The sequence below is a fragment of the Sus scrofa genome, chromosome 15 (assembly GCF_054392235.1).
Source record: "Sus scrofa isolate SSC_HxYL_T2T_F1_AM1 chromosome 15, Sscrofa_HxYL_maternal_Yorkshire_Landrace_v2.0, whole genome shotgun sequence".
Lineage (NCBI taxonomy): Eukaryota > Metazoa > Chordata > Mammalia > Artiodactyla > Suidae > Sus > Sus scrofa.
Window position 1 is genome coordinate 129,001,811 of NC_139397.1, and position 12,162 is coordinate 129,013,972.

Sequence of the window (12,162 nt, forward strand, 5' to 3'; positions counted from 1 at the left end):
AGTCCTAGAGGGGCAAAGCTGTGATAAGCCATGGTAGCAGAGTGAGTAGAAAGAGAAAGAAGCTACCACACTCTCTTCTTGGAAGACAGTGGCTGCCAAACAGTGGCATTAACCAGCACAGAAGGAGAGGAAGTTTTACCTTTGAATGGATATTAAAGTATTGATGAACATCTTGAAACAGACAATGTTAACTGAGACAGACACCTAAAGGTGACTGTAGAAATGCTTAGCATCTCAGAGTGAGCAGAAAAATCATGGGTCCTCTGCCCAAATTCCCATCCAGAGCCAGGAGACAGTATAAACAGTACATGTTAAAGAGTAGTGGGGGAAAAAAAAAATGTTTTTTTTTTTTTTTATTTGGGGTTTTTTTAGCTCATGATTTTTGCTTTTCAATTCTGATTTTACTTCAACATCCATTTAAACATCCATCACAACAGCCCCTAAAATTGGTCATTGTAGAAGCAATTTTGTGAGTGCCAGGGGTAAATGTGGGTGGAAACTATAAGGTGGACCTGAACACCACATTAGATTAAGTTCCTTTTATACTGTCAAAAAAGAATGCCATCTGTCAAAGTTTTTAATCAGCATTCTTTATTTTATGCTCATTATGAGGAACAATCAGAATTCTTTCTAAGGATTTCCACATTACAAATTTTGATTTTTTTCTCCTATGAATAGTATAAAAAAACATAATCTGTCTTTTCTCAAAAAGCTTCTATGTACATTAGTTGAATAGGATGTAGAAGTGACTGCATTTCTACAGATCTATGTTTATATGCCAATAAATTTGAAACTGAGACTAAATACAAATGAGACTAAATGTAAACAGAATCTTAACTCTGCTGATGAGTCTCTCTCTAGCTTTTCCTTTCCATCTCCTGGTCCTCTCTGTTCTTTAAGGAAGGAAGCTCAGTGTCCCAGATGCAATCAACTGTCTAGTATAATTGTAAGAATCCTAGATCAGGTCGGTAAGAAAAAAAATATATAATGGAAATGTTTTAAGCAGACATTGGCTTTGGAAGGAAACTGGCCTGTGTATGATGTGGTCTCCACTATTTACAAGCCTCATAGTCAAGTTAGTTAACTATCATAAGTGTCAGTGCCCTCATAGGTAAAACACAGGATCACATACCCACCTACAGAGCTGTGAAGAGTAAATGAGATAAAGCATAAAAATAATTTAGCACATTGTCTATACAGTGAAAGTACTCACTTGCATAGATAGGAGACCTGCTTCAGAACAGAATTAAATGAAAAATGTGCCCTTGATACACTCTTCTAGGCAAAGATAGAATTTTGTTTCTTTTTTCCATCCAAACCAGGCAGCTTGATATCAAAAATAATAATTTATTCCCATTTACCTTCAAAAAGAGTAAAAAACTAGTGTAACAATGATATAGTTCATCAAAACTAAAACATATGGTTTTGAACAATGACAAAATCTTAAAGAAATGGCTACTAGCATGGGAATAAATAAGCATATATACATATATAAATACACAGAGATATATGTTATTTAAGTTGATAAAATATGTTAGTAGATATATTATTTAAAATAGTTGAGGAACAAATAGGATATTTTATAGATAACTTTGAGGTAAAAGTTACCTAGCCATGCAGGGAAAAGTCATGATTCCTAATTTACTAGTTATATGTAAATGCATTTGAGATAGTATAATGGAGTGTTTTTAAAAAGAAAGCATTTAAACCCTAGGAAAAAATATAAATGTATGTTTTTACAGTCCTGAGATTTTTATCACCACCTAAAGCACAATATTAAACCCAGCAGCCATAAGAAAAAAATTGTAGAATTGAGACTATAATAATTAAAAATTCATAGATGACAAAACAAACAAAATTAAAACAAAGCCTAATAAAATCAACCAACTAAACTAAAAAGATAAAGAGGTCAAAGGTATAAACCAACATGGAAAACACATATATATTATTCTTCCATAATTACAGGAGCCAGAGATTAATTCATAGATTAGTGTAAGTTGTGGCTTGATTATGATTTGCCAGAGAAGTCTATCTATTGGGTACCACTGCTTTGAACAGTACTTGAATGGCCTTTCTCAGGAGCAGCAGCTATTAAAGAACATTAAAGCTGGAGGTGACTTTAGAGATTATGCTGGTTTACTCTCCACATTTTATAGACAAGATAACTAAGAGTTGGCAAAGTCAATTCACTAACTATAAGAGAGTTATGCACAAGATACAGTAAGAACAGAACAAACCCTCCTTGCCTGAAGAGCAAGGAGGTCAAAGAAAGCTTTGCTTAGGAGGGGGCTGTGGCAAGGAGTGTCCCTACAGTGGCAGGTGGGGGTGAGTCTACTACATCTGTGTTGAGCTGTGTATTTCTGATGGAAGATGGGTGAGGAAAAGAGAAATTTAAAAACAAATTAGAACGTAAGTAACAATTACCCTGAAGGACAGGGGCATTAGAAACTAAACAAAACATCACAAACCATATATAATGCCCCGAGACACAACACAGAAAGAAGCCCATGCAAGCCATTCAGTATAACTGAAGCATATAAGTATTAATGGTGTTAAATGAAGTTTAAAATATGGGCCATGTGCTAAATATGTGTGTGTCATGCTAAATAATTTTGACCCAGTCTTACAGTTGATGGGAGTTCCAGAAAACTTTTACAGTAAGGAACTAACATCATGAGATTGTAATGAAAGGGACTGTGGCAGATGCTTGAAGGATGGATAAGAGGAACAAATTTGAAGATTTCAGAAAGCCCACTTCTCCTTCAAAATCCTGCTGAAGTATTCCACCAGACCTTCTGAGTCCTTCATGGGCAAAATAAGATTTTCTTTTCTTTTTCCTTTGTGTATTTTATGTAGGTTCTATTTTTTTTTATGCATTGATTATACCAACATATATGAATTTCTAGCTCCCTAATAAGTAAAATGAAATTTCCCAGAAGAGATATGCTTCATAGCAACCTTTCCAACCAAAACAAAACAAAACTTCCATATAACCAATATTAAAATGTTCATTAAAATAATGCATGAGGCTAAGTTCTCTGTGGGTTTCAAAAAGGAATATTAACCACATCCGATGTCAGTGAACTTTTTGTTTGTAAGATGCAGCATGTAAGCAAGTAATTATAGTCTGAGACAGCATAAAATATGAGACACTACATATGTATACCACATGTGTGTGTGTATATATAATTTATTACAATTATATAATTGTTATTGGTTTTGTGATTGTTATTAAGTTTGTTTGTTTTAATCCATAGCCAAACATTGTGGCTGCCTAATGTGTTTAATTACATCTTTTTTAAACTATATGTTCCATCTATATAGCACCTTTATTTTTTCTTTTAAATTTTTTTTTTAATTGCAATGAGAGAAGGTGGTTCACTCAGTCATCTTGATGATTTTACTAATACTCTTTCTATGCAAAACACTAGAAGGTGGCTCCTCAGCAAGCTTTAGATAAAAGTATTTATTTGATGAATATATTTAAAGATATGTGCTAAGAAGGACACTCTCTAAAAAGTACTTTGCCACTAATGACTATGATGAATAGGAAAGAATGTAAATTTGATGAATGAATATTTTAAATGCCTAGTGTCTGAATATTAGGGGTTAACTTCACTAAAATTTCCCTTTATAAACTAAGGAATTTCAATGTATATGTCTAAATCTTTGAGTATATTAGACTCAACCTTATAAAACTGCCTACATAAAGAATAGTTTGATTGGTTAAACCTAATAAAAATGAAAACAATTTTAGGAGTTTCCGTTATGGCACAGTGGAAATGAATCCAACTAGGAACCATGAGGTTGCGGGTTCGAACCCTGGCCTCCCTCGTGCCATGAGCTCTGGTGTAGGTTGCATGCATGGCTTGGATCTGGCATTGCTGTGGCTCTGCCATGGTGTAGGCTGGCAGCAACAGCTCCGATTAGACCCCCCAGCCTGGTAACCTCCGTATGCCACTGGTGCAGCTCTAAAAAGACAAAAGACAAAAGACAAAAAAAAAAGCAATTTTATTTATTTATAATTTGGTATAAGCAATATTATTTATAATGATGTAATATCTGTTATGTCGTATTCCCATTCATTAAGAAGGTTTATAAACATCTAGATGAATATCCAGATTAGTTTTCAAAGATTATCGTTTTAGTGTCCATTAAACTCTCTAATTCAGTGTCAAATTTTCACTTAAAAGGCAACTGGAAATATTTGGCAAGATGTGAGAAGGGGAAGTGGAAACTATGTGAAAATGTCTATAATGACTTAAACAGATTATGTATCATTAAGATCCCTCTGGGATGTCAAGGTCAAAATGAGTGAAAGTATTCACTGCTCATCAGTGAAAGTCAGGGAGCAGAGTACAGTCACTTTCTAAGAACTATTACCCAACCCCATGAACCAGGATTAATTTACAGAATTTAATGCTTAGTTGAAATAAAAATGTGCTTGTTCTCAGAGAATTGAGTATGAAGATGCATGTAACAATCATAGATCTGAACTGGAATTATTTAATAACCAGTCTGGTTGGAAGCAATTGGTCTCCAAGGAATGTTAGGCAATTTTCCCTCAATTTGAGTTAAACATTATGCCAGAAGAAAGTACTCTAATGACTAGTCACTTTGTGACTGCTGAACAGATTTCTCTCCACCTTAACAAAAGCCAGAAAAAAATATTTGAGATGAAAGTGCCACGATTATTCATCGGATTAAGGTTTAAAAGACTCTTTCTGTGGATGGGGAGCACAGGAGTATATTTGAAAACTTTTGGTTGGCTCTGACTTGTGCCCTAAAATCCTTCAAAGGAATATATGGATGAAAAGGGTTTCTAGGAAGCAGAGTGACTTAGAGGCTTTCCACAGCCACTCACTCAACAACCCTCAGCCTCAACAGCCTTACCTAGGAAAAACAAGAACACTTTTGGTTTAATAGGGAACATAGTTGGTATAAAAGGAGGGAGAGCAGCCATGCGACATTCTCTAGGAGATTAAGCTTAATGTATGGATTTGGAATATCACATACATATATCTCAAATTTCCAGCTAAAAATATCATAGCATCAGCATTGTGATAATGCACAGTCTGACAATCTTAATATATGTACTAGGAAGAACTCAGTGCCTTTGAGAATTATCCAGGAAGGAAGTTATTGCAATGAAGAAATGAGTCCCTTTAAAGTTTCTGATTCTGATCACAATACCCTCTCTGTGGTTACAGTAACCATTGGGCAAAAATCTGAACAAGCGAATCCACAGATGGATCAAAAATTTTTGAGAAGTATATTTGATCTGTTTTAGTATTACTGGCTTCCACTATATTTAGCTTCATTTCCAAGAGGCTACCCAGGTGAAATACGGCAAAGTGTCATTTGCCTTAGGCATTTTGTTTCAATAGAAAAAGGCTGGTATTCAGAAGATTATGACATAATTTCATTTCTATGACTTTCTTTGTGATCATTGAAAAGTCATTGAAAGTCTCTATGACACAGTTTCAAGAATTAGGGCAGATCAATACTATCAAGCTACAGAAATGCCAAGGAAAACAATGCCCAAGAACACTTTTTTTTTTTTTTTTTTTTTGCATTGTGATTTCACACTGGAGAAATTTACAGCAAGAGGATAACTAGGAATGAAATCCAACTAATGATTTTAAGGTATAGAAATTGAAAAAATAGAACCATGACCTCAAGAGTCAGTGCAGAACCATATAGAGCCTTAGAGTCTACTGGAGCTACTGCATTTTACTGAGAGAAAGTAAATCCACGTGAAATGACTTCCCCAATGTCAAAAGTTCAGGAGAGGCAGACTGGGATCAATCAATCTCAAGTTCCCTAGTTTTAATCAGATAGTCTTACCACTAAATCATAATGGATAGTCACAAAGACAAAAAAAAAAAAAAAAAATATGGATAACTGCAGAAGAGTTAAAAGTTTCATTAATCACATTATTTTCTATGTTCTCCATAATTTTGAAATATCAATAATAAAACGGTTCTGAGATACTGCAACCTGCTTACAGAATATTTAACATCTCTCCAACATAAACTATTGATAAGTATGTGATGCTTCACTAAGATTAATAAATTGTATTGCAGTTATATGTAGAAACAAAGGTTGTTCACTTAATATTGCATGTACTGGCAAACAAAACCAATTTTTGAGTGAAAAGCAAAATGTTAAAAAAATTATTTTGCAATCCTCTAGTTGGGGAGAGTTCAAGAATGATGAAATAAAGAGTTCTGCAGACTTTCTTTCCCAGCAAAACAATATAACTGGTAAAAATCATTAAAACATATATGCACAAGATCTTTTAAAACATCTGGATACTTTCCTGAGGGCATAGAGTAAATGGATAAAAATGTGTTTAAAAAAATCTACTACTAGAACAGGGAGGGTCTATGAAATTTGAATGGCTTCATTACCTGTATTCCAGCTCTTTGTTATGGAAACTTTACTGGTAGCCTGTTCCACTCTGCCTCCTCCCAGCTCCCAACCTGGGGCTACAGTTTTATCCTCTGAGGGGCAGACTGCTGGCATTCTCATACTCCAGTCCCACACCATCCAAGGTTCTGCTTCAAAAAGTCACAGCCAAAATGACCAAGTGTCTTTACCCCACCCAGCTCCCAATGATAGGGCACAAATTCTCCCCAGGTACAACAGGCCAAGAGTACTGGGACTCAGATTGCCCTCATCCCTGGGACAGAGGCCCTATGCCAGGAAGGATTAGGATGAGATTAGGATCTGGCAGTCTCCTCTCACTGCCCAGTCATATGGCAGAGTTAACACCTAGAAAAGAGAATCCATGCCCCCAGCACCTGTGCAGTGACATAGGGTTTCTGCAAGGAGAAAAGGCATGCCTTTAGGATAAAAAGCTCTACAGTTCTGCCTGTGGAAAGAGTAGAAAACTAACTCCATGCCTAGAATCCTATTGAAAACAATGGAAATCTTTGGAGAGAGCAATGAAAGGAGGCTGGTAGATCTGATACTACCAAAACAGCAGAACATCCAGAAATTTAGAAGACTGAAAGAGAAGATTCATCTAAGAAGAGCCCTCTTAAAGTCAGAGAGAAAAACACGATTCAAAAACGATAGTTGGTAACATTAATACCACTTTCAATGTTAGATAAAACAACTAGCAGGAGATCAATAAGGAAATAGAACAACACTAAAACAAACTAGATAGATATCTACAAAACATTCCACACAATACCAGAAGAATACAGCTTCCTTTCAGGTACAAATGAACATTTTACAGGACAGATCACACATAAGCCTCAATAAATTTAATAGAATTGAAATCATATAAAGTATGGTTTCTGACCACAATGGAATAAAATCAGAAAACAATTATAAAAAGAAATTGGTAAGATTCACAAATATGTATAAATTAGTAACACTCTTAATGGCCAATTGGTCAAAGAAAAAAATCACAAAGGAAACCAGATAATACGTTGAGATGAATAAAAACAAAAACACAAAATACTGAAACTTGAGGTTCAACAAAAGGTATATTCAGAGAAATTTATAGCTGTGAACACTTAGAGTAAAAAAGACAGATATCATATTAATAACCTTTCTACTTTAAGAAACTAAAAAAGAAATTCAAACTAAATTCACAGTCTGGAGGAGAAAATGATACAGAGTGGAAATACATAAAATAGAGAAGAACATTAGAGAAAACCAATAAAACCAAACATTGTTTCTTTGATAAGATCAACAAAATTGACAAACTTTTAGTTTGACTGACCAAGATAATCAGAGACAACACTCAATTTACTAAAATGCAGAATAAAAGAGTACATATTACTACCAATCTTACAGAAATAAAAGTTAATATAAGGGAATTACATCAACAATGAATTATACACTTAAAGTTATATAACTTAGACGGAAAAGACAAAGTTCTAGAAAGACTCTGATTACTGAAACAGAATTATTAAGAAATTTAAAAATAAGAATAGATCTATAACAAAGGATTGATTAGTAATTTAAAAAGTCCCCACGCAAAAAATTCAGACCCAACAATATATTATGGTTTAATTTTCAGTGTGTAAGTCAAAAGTTCCTTAAAAAAAATTCCTAAGTAATTACTTTTGTTGCTATTGTAAATAAAATTGTTTTCTTAATTGCACTTCGGATTTTCCACTGCTTGTAAAGAAATACAGTTTATTTTGGTATATCCTTTCATATCCTGCAATCTTGCTGAATTTATTAGTTCCAACAGTTGTGTGTGTGTGCATGTTTGTATATTGTTTAGGAGTCTATCATATCTTCTGTAAATAATTACTTAGGAATTTTTTAAAGGAAAGTTTGACTTATACACTGAAAATCAAACCATAATATATTATTGAAAAATTTTAAAAATCTAAATAAAAAAGATGGGTTTGGTAGATGCAAACTATTACATTTAGAATGGGTAAGCAGGAGTTCCCTTTGTGGTTCACTGGGCTAAAAACTCAACTAGCATCCATGAAGATGCAGGTTCAGTTCCTGGCCTCGCTCAGTGGGTTAAGGATCTGACATTGCAGTGAGCTACAGCATAGGTCACAGACATAGCTTGGATCTGACATTGCTGTGGCTGTGGTGTAGGCCAGCAGCTGCAGCTCTGATTGGACCTCTACTGGGAACTCCCATATGCCACTAGTGCAGCCCTAAAAAGACAAAAAAAAAAAAAAAAAAAAAAAAAAGGATAAGCAATGAGGTCCTCCTGTACAGCACAGGGGATTATATCCAACCTCTTGGGATAGAACATGATGGAAGATAGTAGGAGAAAAAGAGTGTATATGTACGTATGACTAGGTCTCTATGCTACACAGCAGAAGTTGACGCAAAATTGTAAATCAAGTATACTCTAATTAAAAAAAAAAAAGATGTGTTCTTGAATTGGAAGACTTAATCTTGTTAGGATGACAACACTTCCCAAACTGATCTACAGACTTAATTCAATCCCATTCAAAATTCCAGATGGCTTTCTTGCAGAAATTGGCAAGCTGATGTTAAAATTCATATAGAAAGTCAAGGGACCCAAATTAATCAGAACAATCTTTTAAAACAACAAAGTTGAAAGACTTGTCCTTCTAGGTTTAACAATGTGACCAAAAGCTACAATGTGATACTATCATGAAATAATAGGCATATAGATCAATGGAATTGAGTTGAAACTCCAGAAATAAGCCCATATATTTAGAGGTAACTTTTTCTGACCATGGTTCTAAGACAGTTCAATGGGGAAAAAAAGAGTCTTCTAACAAAGGATGCAGGGACAACTGTATACCCACATTTGAAAGAATGGAGATATACTCCTACCTTTACAGAAGAAAGTAACTCAAAATGGATCAAAGACATAAATATAAGAACTGATGTACAATACATTTAGAAGAAAACATAGGAGTGAATATTCTTGATCGTTGGTTTGACGACAGTTCCTTTCTTTATATACTCAGTTTTAAAATCAAATTTGAGGATTTTTTTGTAATTCAATCATGTCAACAGTCTTGTATTTTGTATCCTTACTCTGTAATAAAGCATAATTCTTTTCTCAGATAAGGATCAAATTGCCATTCCACACGTATTTTTCATAATATAGCGATAGCTGAAAATTTCCATTTTTTCCCTAATATCAATGTTACACTAATTATTTTCATTATTATTTCCAAAATTTCCCTCACAAAATCACATTTCTTTCTAGTTTTGATGAGGTGATAAAGTGACAGTGACAAAAAGTCCATATGATAATTTGACGTTGACACTGATAAACTGTGTACCTTGGCCATGTCATTTACCTCAACTTATCTGAATACAACTGAAAAGATATGGAACAAGAGACCCATCCAGATATAATTTCCTTGGAACTATGTAACTTTGTCTATCATATTTATCATATTGATAGCTTTTTGGTCCATATAGAAACACTTGATATAAAAATATTTGTTAAATAAAGATCTCTATGAATTAATCAATACCTATATTTCTAAGCTACTGGTGACCTTTGTACAGATGTGAACTTCAATGAAAGGAAACAGAAGAACTACAAAAAAAAAAAAGTCTGAAACACAGTTTAAATCAATATTCATTGATTTCTAGGCCACTATATTCAAAGAGCAATAAAAAGAGGCAGATCCTAAAAGAAGTTCCCATTGACACTAATTAAAGAGATAATCCATTTACAAGGTAATGCAGTCTCAAGTTTTCAGGAACATTTGCATAATCAGGTGGTAGCAGCTTCATGAATGCAATTTTGGAGTACAAAAGACAGTATCTTCTATCACTGTTGAAATCATTAAAAGCTATAAACTACTGTGTGGTTTTAGATAATGCTTAATCAAAACGTTTATCCATGGGAAAGAATACTTTAACAATAGACTCACTAACTGTATCATTGGTCTTTTTGGTTTTTGTCATGAAAGCAATCTGCTGTTGTTATAAGGTTTTATAGTGAAACATATGACACTTGAAGTAATTGTGGCATTAGCTAAATTTTTTTTTTCCCAAATGATTCATAATTGGAAAGGCACATTTACTTTTCTAGTCTGCATGAATTCTTTCACTTGGTTGAAGTGTGTTAATGAAGACAATAGGCACCCATTGGATGCTTAGTGTGTGCCATTCATGACAGTTGTTCTTTGTCAATTGTCACATTTAATCCTCCCAACAACATTACGAAGTCAGTATTGTTATTTCAGTTTTACAGAAGAGGGAACTGAAGTGCAAGGAAATTAAATACTCTGCTTATGTCATACAGTTAGCAGACTAGCAAAGCTCAGATACACATTCATTCTGCCTCCAAATTTTGTTCTGACCATAGTATTTTTATACATAGTAACTTCCAAATGTTTGCATTTAGACTTCAGTACAAAAAATGAATGAGTAGAGAGTTACAAGTCCAGTATAATTCTGCTAAATCAGATAGATAACATACTCACCTGGGATGAAGAGGATATTGTTATTTCTATTTTTATAATGTTGTCTTAGGTGATTTTTGTGTTAATTTATTGAAACAGTTCAAGTCATCCTGCTCTAGATATCATGGTGGCAAACCAAGTGTTAGGAAGGTTACTAGAATGATGATCATTCTTCATATCCAAATGTCTAAATTCACTCATTCTCAAAAATTTAATCTTTCTGAATCTGCAATGTATTCTGTGGCTGACAGCTCCACTTGTTATGGCAAAGAGCAGAACTCTCAGTGTAGACGGGACAGTTCTTCTGGAATGAGTTCCCTGGAGGAGGAGGTATGCTTGCCAAAGCAAGCAAGCGACTTGGCAGTAAGAATTAACTCACATTATTAGAATATTACAGAATTGTTTTAGATCTGCTGGTCAAATATCATTAGAATAAGCTGCAGAGCTTTGCATAAACTCCCACTAGTTTTAGCCCCCCGTTCCTGGCTTTTGATGCCTTGCCTGATTTATTCATTCTACCACTCAAGTAAAGAGAGATTTTAAAAGTACCTACCAAGGGCCAATCCTGGACTAGGCCCTGGAGATAAAAAGATGAGGAAAAAGAAAGCACCTATTTTCACGGAGTATGAGTTTATTAGGGGAAATAGAGATTAATAGCACAATTAAATTAATAAGTATATATTTAGAAGTTGAGTTAATGCTAAAAAGATATCTACATCTATATAGCAATTAACGAGTTCCTGGATACTTTGTCAAAATACCAACAACCTGGGGAGGTAACAATTAACCTCCATTTTACAAGGTAATTGATATTCAAAGAATCCAAGGGCATTAGATTTGGAAGGGATATTTTGGGATCCATTTGGTGTTACGGTCAAGTTCATATTTTCTAGGGGGAGTTCCCATCATGGCTCAGTGGTTAACGAATCTGACTAGGAGCCATGAGGTTATGGGTTCGATCCCTGGCCTTGCTTAGTGGGTTAAGGACCTGACATTGCCGTGAGCTGTGGTGTAGGTTGCAGACACAGCTTGGATTCCACTTTGCTGTGGCTGTGGCATAGGCCGGTGGCTACAGCTCCGATTAGACCCCTAGCCTGGGAACCTCCATATACTGCAGGAGCAGCCCTAGAAAAGGCAAAAAGACTAACAAAACAAAACAAAACAAAAAACTTCATATTCTCTCACCGATACTGTTTTAGTGGTTCTATGGAGGAATTTGTATTTTTAAGCAGCGCACCAGTGATTCCAAAAGGCTGTCAGATTTGGGAAT

The 12,162-nt window shown here is 34.6% G+C and overlaps 1 protein-coding gene across 6 annotated transcripts in view; it reads right to left on the reverse strand.

Moving 5' to 3' along the window:
• Positions 1-12,162, reverse strand: part of ERBB4 (erb-b2 receptor tyrosine kinase 4) — a 1,134,420-nt gene that overhangs the window by 665,714 nt on the left and 456,544 nt on the right. The window lies entirely within an intron of this gene.